Genomic DNA, 9,273 nt, shown 5'->3' on the forward strand with positions numbered 1-9,273 from the left:
TAACCCTTTTTATGCTAATCGTTTTAAAACGTGCTTGGGGTTTACAAATGATTTTAAGGAAGTTTGTTTTGTATTAAAGAAAACATAAAGTTGACTTTTCAAAACCACTCCGGGGGGGTGTGAGATTTTATTATTTAAACTTTTCTAAAACCACTCCAAAGGGGTGCGCGGCTTGGGCCTATGCCGAGGGTGCTATGGCCTCGGTCCGTGCCCCGAGCGAGCCGTGGCTCCCACTGATCACCGAGTGTGCATGGCCTCACCACGTCCGGGAGCACTATGGCCTCAAATATGTCCGAGTGAGCTATTTTTTTCAAACCACTCCGAAAGGTGCGAGATTTTACTATTTCATTTCACTTACTACTTACGTTTACATTATCATCATTATTATTATGCCGGAAGCGGCAATGCCCGAAGGGGCCATCATTATTATTATGCCGGAAGCGGCAATGCCCGAAGGGGCCATCATTATTATTATGCCGGAAGCGGCAATGCCCGAAGGGGCCTTCATTATTATTATGTCGGAAGCGGCATGCCCGAAGGGGCCATCATTCCTACGAAGCGGCTGTCCAAGGACTATTGTGATACTATATTTAGATGATGCACTCTAGAATTTGTGTACTCGTATTTTATATTGTGTATGCTTAAAGAACGTGTGTTCTCTCGCATTATTTACTTAAGGATTATCCTAAGACCCCATGTGTACATTTATGTTTCCCGCCGAGGGCCGCAGTAATGGAGCTTGATAAAGGGTTTCTTCTTTCTAAATTAAGCTATGGTTATTATTTGTTATCGCTTTACATACTCGCAAGACATACTTCGTACTGACCCTCCTTCTTCGGGGGTTGCGTTTCATGCCACGCAAAAACCTCCTGATGAAGAGAAGACTTTGCTAAGTCGTTCCCGCGGATTGGCGAGCTCCATTTCAGTTCGGAGTGTTGCCGAGTCAAGTACTCATGTCATGGTAATTGTATATCCTAGAGACTTTGGCAAGTATGCGTGTCCCGTGGATTGGGTGTCGAGGGAACGCGAATCGGTTATAGATGTTAAAAGAGCGTGTATTTTCGCATATTGCCAGATGGTAAAAGTTCTCATGGATTGATCGAAAAGTTTCCTAATCAGACAAGACTGATCTCTATTTTGAAAGTTTCAAGTTTCTTAAAATTTTTGAAATGACAGTTTTTTGTAACGCGAACGTTTAAGGTTCGCCGACTCCCAGGAGAGTCGGGTGCCCATCACACCTAGTAAGGTCGTGGGTGTGACATCATGATCATTCGTACGCATTAACTTCAACAACAACCTTCATTACACATTACATGATCCGTATCGACAACAACTAGAATGTCAAATTACATCAATTTACACTAACTTACCAAAACACCTATTTCGACCATAATCACTCCTTACATCTTCTATGCATTTTCATCCGTCTCTATACAATATAACAACAACATAACAATCCAACTACTAAAATAAATTAATTTATCATTTCTACACAACACCTACTCCATCTGCCAACACCATGTATATACAACTACACTCCAACATGGATGATTTCATAATTTCCATTTTCATCACATAATTTTAGCGACGACTGTACTAAAATAATAAAGGAAACATTGATTCATTTCTCAGATACCAAGCAGCCCCTACACGGCCATTCCTCATTATTCATCATTCTATGAATTCCATTCATTTTCTACATATTACCACAACACACAAACATGTTGAGTATCATATATTCATTACTCCAACACAACCTTACATACACACTCATGCACGGCCAAACACACCATACATACATTTTTCATGAATTTCATTTACTTCCACACACCACAACACAAGTAAACCCTTCACAACATAAAAAAAAGGGGATTAAATCTTACCTTTCCTCTTCAACTTCTTCACTTGGCTAGAATGCGGAAACGACGAAACGGATGGCCTATCTCCCGAAACAATTATACCACGTTGTAGAGGACCTTCCACTTAGTAGGAAAACTAGGAGAAAATAATTTCCTTAGTCAATTTCATGGCTCACCTTGGAGAGCCATGGCCGAACCTCCCTTACTCCACTCTCTTCATCTTTTTTTTTTTTTTTTTCTAGTTTTCTTAAATTAAAAAGATGACTTTCCCTATGTATATACTTGTCTTCCACCAATTTTCCTTATTTATAATTTGGCCCCTCAAGATAAGAACATGGCCACATAATCCTCTCTAGAGAATTCTGAATTTTCTTAAAATTAAAGCGAAGACTAATGTCTTCTTAACAAGCTTTGGTCCATAACTTTTATACTTTACAATTAGCCCCTCTTTAATTAAAAATAAGTATGTAGTGCACGGCCAACATGGCCCCCTTCATGAACTTTCTTGAACTTTGCAAAATTCCCATTTTACCCTTAGTCCTCCGCAATATTTTCCATGAACCCTTTTTACGAATTTCCTTTTTACCCTTAACCTTTCTCAATATTCCATACTACCAACGTCCGTAAATAATGCTCATAACCTACTAATGCATTAAAATAATTTTAGAACATAGTCTTGTCCTTAACTTCTCCCAACGTCCGCACGTACAAGTACTCAGCTATAAATGGGCATCTGATTCTTTCGATGCTTATAACTAATGGTTGAATGCCGAAATGCGTATGAGATTTGAGAAGCCGAGACTAGGAGTTTGGATTAGCCTATGGAGCAATCAAGGTATGTAAAGCTTACCTTTCCTTCTTTTGGCATGTCTTAGATATGGCTAAGAATGATATGTTTATGAGCTGGTAATTCTATTCTTAAAGTCCAGCATGTTTACGATACTTATTTGCTTCTTGATGATGGCATCCTTATATGGTTTATATGTCCTTGTATGATTGGTTTGCAAAAGTTGCATAAAAAGTTTTGTTTTTAAAAGAATTTTGTTCCTAAACGATTCCGAACTACTTTAACGCCCGTAACTTTCAAGAAAGGCTCGATCGCTTTGATATCTTCGCAAATGATTTCATGATGAGTAATGACTTTAATTTTCATAGGCGGGCCCGGATTGGGTTGACGCTCGTCCGTGGGTCCCGCGACTTTCTATGTTTGGTTCTAACGACCTATTTTTGAAAGAATTAATATGACTATCTTTTCCGACCCCCGAGTATGATTACTTATTTATCGCCTGAATCCGAAATGAGTGATTTCTATGCGCATATGATTCTGATACGTAACCTTGGTTTCTCGAAGTTCGGTTTGATATGTTCCCGAGTGATATTCGGAAGAAAACCCGATTTGACTATTGATTCGATTTTGAAATAACAGCTTTGTTTTGATTATCCTATTGGTGTGTGTAAATGTTTTGCATTGCATATGTTTTTCCACGATCGCTTGTGCATTTTGTTGCATGTCTTTCGCCGAGTCCGGGCCGGTTGTGTGATCGTGCGCACTATGTGATGTCGCTCGCCGGATTCTTGACCGCGGTATGCCTGCATGTGATATTGACCGCTGATTCTGGCCGCGATGTCGAGTACGTGATATCGACCGCCGGATTCTTGGCCAGATGTGATGTCGGCATGAGGATATTGACCGCCGGGTATTTGACCGCTGGGTGTGGATATCGTCGCTCGGGTACTTGACCGCGGTATGCGTGTATGTGACGTTGGCCGCCGCCGGGGTACTTGACCGCGTATGTGTATATGTGGTATGTGATATGTGATAATATGATGATATGATCTTATTTGCCGAGTCCTCATACTAGAGGGGCCGGACACGATATGTGTGCATATGATATGTGATTTTGACGGTCCGATTATGATCAGTCGGTTAATGTCAGCTCATATGATTTGTTCTATTTTCTATATATATGAGAGGCAAACATTTTCCAAAAGAAAGCTAAGCATTTTGGCATTCGGATTATCACATTTGTCTTGTCCGTACCGCTTATGTATGATTTGTACTTCACGTGCAAGCAAGCTTTGGTATTGGATTTTTATGCTCATTTTCTCATTCCTACTTGGTTATGACCTCGTTTACGTATGCTATGCTTTACATGCTCGCATATTCCCGTCGACCCCTTTCTTCGGGCCGTCAAGTTGTCATGTCGCGGTACCGACAACCGAGTAAGTGATATCACAGAAGATGTTCCAACGGATTGGCGAGCTCCATTTCTCCAGAGTGTTGCCGAGCGTAATGTTTTTGGTACGGTATACCGAAGTTATGGTAGAGACTTTGCGGACGTGTCGTGTGTGATATGTCGGTTTGTAAGCGGCTATGTAAGCCGATGTATTAATACGCATTGTATTATAAGTTTTATATATTAGAAATTTTATTTGATTCGCAAAAGTGTAAAGCTTGTTTGTTTTCCGAAAAACCTTCATTATGTACTCATGTTTTGGTTAAGGCCCGATGGCTACGAGTATTACGAGTCGGCGGTTCGCTCTTACCTAGGTAAGGGTCGGGTGCCCATCACACCCTATCGGATTAAGGGTGTGACAGAAGTCCTTACGAGGTTAAGGAAAGTATTAGATAGCTTAAAGTGTGTACCGTAGGATTTTGAAGTCGTATGAATATATGAAACTAAGTTCGTTAGAGGAAGTGAGGTATAAGTCATGTTTGGAAAGGTTTTTGCCGTAATTGAGCTAATATTTATTTAGTAATGTCTTGAGAAGGGGCTATGGGGCCTCTTGTATAGGTAATGATGTGTTATATAAGTCTTAATAAGGTTCCATAAGGATTTGAGATCAACCGAATCGATGAAAACAATTTTGGAAAAGGTGAGCTATACGACCACTTATGCGGTCCGTATAACTTTACACGGTCCGTATAAGAGTCTGTATAACAGTTACAGTGAAGGGTCATCACTGGTGGTATTATACGGTCACTGAAATAGACCGTATAAGGGTCCGTATAATCACGACGGGCAACTTTATTTTCTTGTTATAAATTGATTACCCAAGTTCCTATTTTTCATTTACGATCTTCCCCACAACTCTTGAGAGCTCTAGAATATTCCACATACCATATCAACACAAATCCAAGAGAAATTAAAGATCAAGAGGCAAGAATCAAAATATCCGTACGCATTGAAGACTTACTAGGAGTTAGTAGACTCCAAGAATTTCTTGGGTATTGAAGCTAGGGTTTTCATATAAGTTGTTAACTTACGCCAAATCTCATTTTTATGAGGTAACAGGTTAGTCTTCATGCTTATTTCATTTTATTAAGAATGCTTAGTTGTTGAATAACTTGGGTGAAAGTAGAAAGTAGAAGATGAGGTCTAAATGTAGATTTCTTGATGTTTGTGTGTAGTAAACTAACTTGAGTCATGATTGTTGGTGTGCTATGGATATTATCTTGCTATGAAGGGTATTAATGATGACAAGGAAGTGTTGTATAAAATTGTGCAAAGGGTGGATGTGAAGTTGGATGTAAGTTGAAGATAAGAATGAACCTTGAGACTTAATTGAATATGATCAAGCTGAGTATGATATTGTGGATGTTATTATGGTTGTTTGGAGGGTGTTTTGTGATATGGTGGAAGTTGATGAAATAAAGGAAATGCTGCCCAATTTTTGTTAGCTCATGAGTTATTCTAGTTTGAATTTAAGAGTGTCCTTAGAACTTAACCTTGGTATGAATCCTTGTAAATGTAGATTTCTCAAGCCTTGGCGGTGAACGTTAGGTAGTTGAGTAGACAAAGAGGTATGTAAGGCTCACCCTTATTCTTAAGGCATGTTCCCATTTGTCGTATACCTTCACTTGAATTCCATAACGTCTTCCATGATGACTTCATTTCCTAGAATCATTAAAGCTCACAGTTCTTGATATTCCTATGACACTATTGATCCTATCCTATGATAGTTTATCTTCTAAGGAAAGGTATAATGAAAATGACAATGACGATGTTGATGATACTCATGTACTTCTATGCATATGCATGTATATGTATCTAAGTATGACTATTAAGAACACCGAGCTTATATGGCCGGCGTGATATCTATTGTATACACACCACCGCAAATTGTATGGATAACACTGAGCCTTGGTAGGGCCAGGTATGTATAACACCGAACCTTGTTATGGTTGGGTACGTAAGACACCGAACCTCTATGGTCGGGTATGATACTACTATGTGTATAAGTGTATGTAATGGAAGGTTCCTATTAGAAAAAGGGTGTTTAATACGATGAACGTCCTAGAGGTATAAAAATGGCTCTACCACCCCATGACTCTTTCTTATGTTATCATTCATGCTTTTATTATGTTATTGATTATGTTTTTCATACGATACATTATCCGTACCGACGTCCTTTTTATTTGTGACGCCGCGTCATGCCCGCAGGTGGCCGGAGATAGACTTGACCCATAGATTTGCTTGTTCGGGATCGATGAGGAGCTCCGTTTGATCTCGGAGCTGCAGGCATTGGTACTATTCTTTTTTGTATATACATATGTGCATGGCGGGGCCCTGTCCCGTCCTTATGATGATGTTTCATACTCTTCTTAGAGGCTCGTAGACAGTCATGTATAGTTGATGTCTTTTACTTTGTCTGCTCTTATTTTTGGTATATCATTTTGTTAGTGTTACACCTTGGAAAAATCCCCCGTACATGTATAGTGAATATGATAATGAAGACATGTCATATACAATGTTTTCACGAGTAGAGAGAGTATTAGATGACCCTTAATGCGTTTTAAAGGCATACGACGCGGATAGAAAGTTGATAAGGAAGGCGGATCATACGTTGTGTATCGGATAAGAATTTTGAATGACGAGTCCACGATGGCATAATGATGTCTTAGAGAAGATTAATAATGCCCCTTATTGATATTGAAGTGTTAAACAAGTTCCAAGAATGCTCCATAAGGATCGGAGATCAAACGAGAGACGACAAGAACGAAAATGGAATCTTGGCATTATACCAAATCTACGGGCCGTATAAGGTATACCAGCCGATAATTCGTCAAAGAAGGGACCAGCCACCGGACCGAATGTAAGCCAGGACATACGGTCCGTATAAATATACGGACCGTATGTTGGTCCGTATGTTGTTGCCCGACCAGTTTTTAATACACTTATGGGATCATTTTTCTCATTTCATTTTTTTCACTCATCTTTCACTCTCCAACCAAGAACCCTCTAGAACATTCTCCAAACACTTCAAGCACAAGAAAATCAAGGAAATCAAGGATCAACAACATCAAATTCATGAACCCGAGTGTATGAAACCCAAGTAAAGTTTATCTTCCTCAAGGAAAATCAAAAGAGGGAAAATAGGGTTTTGGTGCTAGAAGGGAAACTCCACTCAAAACTTGTTCTACCACCATCCAAGGTAAGTTTCATGATCTTTTCAAGTTGTTTAAGGTATTGGAAGGTTAAGATACCCGAATTATAGAAAAGCATAGCAAATGGGTCATTCAAGAGTGAATAGTGTCATAATTGAAGGATAGTAGAATTGAATCATGAATGTTGCAACGTTGTGATTATAAATATGTTATAAATGACATGTAGACTATGAGATAGGTATGAAGTATGCCAAATTATGATGGTGGGCTACAAACTATAAATGTGAGTTAATTGGAAGAAAATGGTGGATTTTGCTAAATGTACATAAATGGTGATTGTTGATTGTGATATTGTGAGTGGTATTGTGAATGTTGGGAGTTGATATAGAACATGGGAAAAGTAGTAGAAATAAAGGAAATGCTGCCCAATTTTCCTAGAATTAACGACGCGTTATTGTAGTTGGTTAACTAATGTTAATTCGGATTCTTTCATGAAGGTAGCGACGTGATATCAAAGGAGAACAAGCGAGGGTAGTTAGTTAAATGACAAAGGTATGTGAGGCTAGTCCCTTCTTTCCAAAAGGCATGAATCCCATAGTAGAAGCTTTTACTCTTCATGAGTTCATGTATTTCGAGAAGCTAAAAGCCTAGATCCGTAATGTCTATATAAGATAAGAGATATGATGTGATGATGCTACTTATTGCCTACACTCACCTCATATGTTGATTCCTTCGAGGTGAGGCAGATTGCTTGTAATTGCCCATAGTAAGATCGGGGGTTCACGACCTTCCGTCACCCCGATAGAACACAGTTAGTTGTGAGTCTCTTGCATGTATATATATGATAAGTACATTATTATGAGCATTGCATGACAAAAGCATAACATGATAAGTATAAGAGTTTGATATGATATATTAAGAGCATGACAGAGCATATTACCGTGCCTAGTTAGTGGGCAAGTCCTACCGCCAAGGCGGACGGCTATACGTTTACACCATGGCCAAATGGCATAGGCAGCACCACTAGTGGGCGGCATGAGATGGTACCCCGGACGCGGGAGGCCTCCTATGAATGTTGAGGAAGGAGAGTCCCATCATGAGGCTTCACCTAGTGCCTCCACTACTCCCCTCCTATTACGGGGAAGGGCTTCTATTCCGGTTCCTCCTCCCCGGCAGCTTCGGTCAATAAGTAGCCGAGGCTATTAACCTATTGACACAATTGGTTGCCACCCAGGCACAAAGGAAAAATGCGAGGCCGAGTGATCGTTCATCTAGTACGAGAGCCCGTGATTTCATGGCCCTAAATCCCCCGGAATTCTTTGGGTCAAAAGCGGGAAAGACATGAAAATTTTATTGATGAAGTGTCCCGTGACTTTACGGATTATTCATGCTTCCGAGACCGAGTCCGTGGAGTTGGCTTCTTATAGACTCGCGATGTGGCGATGTTGTGGTACAAGAATGGATAGCAACAAGAGGCGAGAATGCATCTCCACCCGTGTGGCAAGAGTTTGAGGGATGCCTTTTTTCGTCACTATCATCACACCCGAGTTAACGTGCTAGAGGGACGGTTACGAACCCGCGAAGCAAAGGTATGAGCGCCCGAGAGTATAGTATGAGGTTCAATTCTTTGGCCAGGTATGCTTACCTATAGTGGCCGACATAGGGGAGACGGTGGTTTATCAATTTGTGAGGGGACTAGGGCCATATATATATAGGAATGTTTGACGGCCTCTAAAGACGGATGGACATTTCCGAATACGGTGCCCATGCCCGGAATCTTGAGAACGACAACCGCCCCAAAGAAGTGATCGCGATAATGACCGAAGATAAAAGAGGGCCAGATCTATGGGGGCGAGTATTAAGTATAGGGGGACCAAGACAAACGTATTCTAGGCACTGTGCCGGTCGGCGACCGGTGCGCCTCCCAGGTTTTCCAGATAGGAGGGTTGATCGCTCTTTCCAAGTAGGACAGGGCCAGAGTTCGAAGGCCTCTGATTCTCAGTTTAGAGGGGACTACAGTCAGCA

This window comes from Lycium ferocissimum, chromosome 8 (genome assembly GCF_029784015.1).
Source record: "Lycium ferocissimum isolate CSIRO_LF1 chromosome 8, AGI_CSIRO_Lferr_CH_V1, whole genome shotgun sequence".
NCBI classification, from domain to species: Eukaryota; Viridiplantae; Streptophyta; class Magnoliopsida; order Solanales; family Solanaceae; genus Lycium; species Lycium ferocissimum.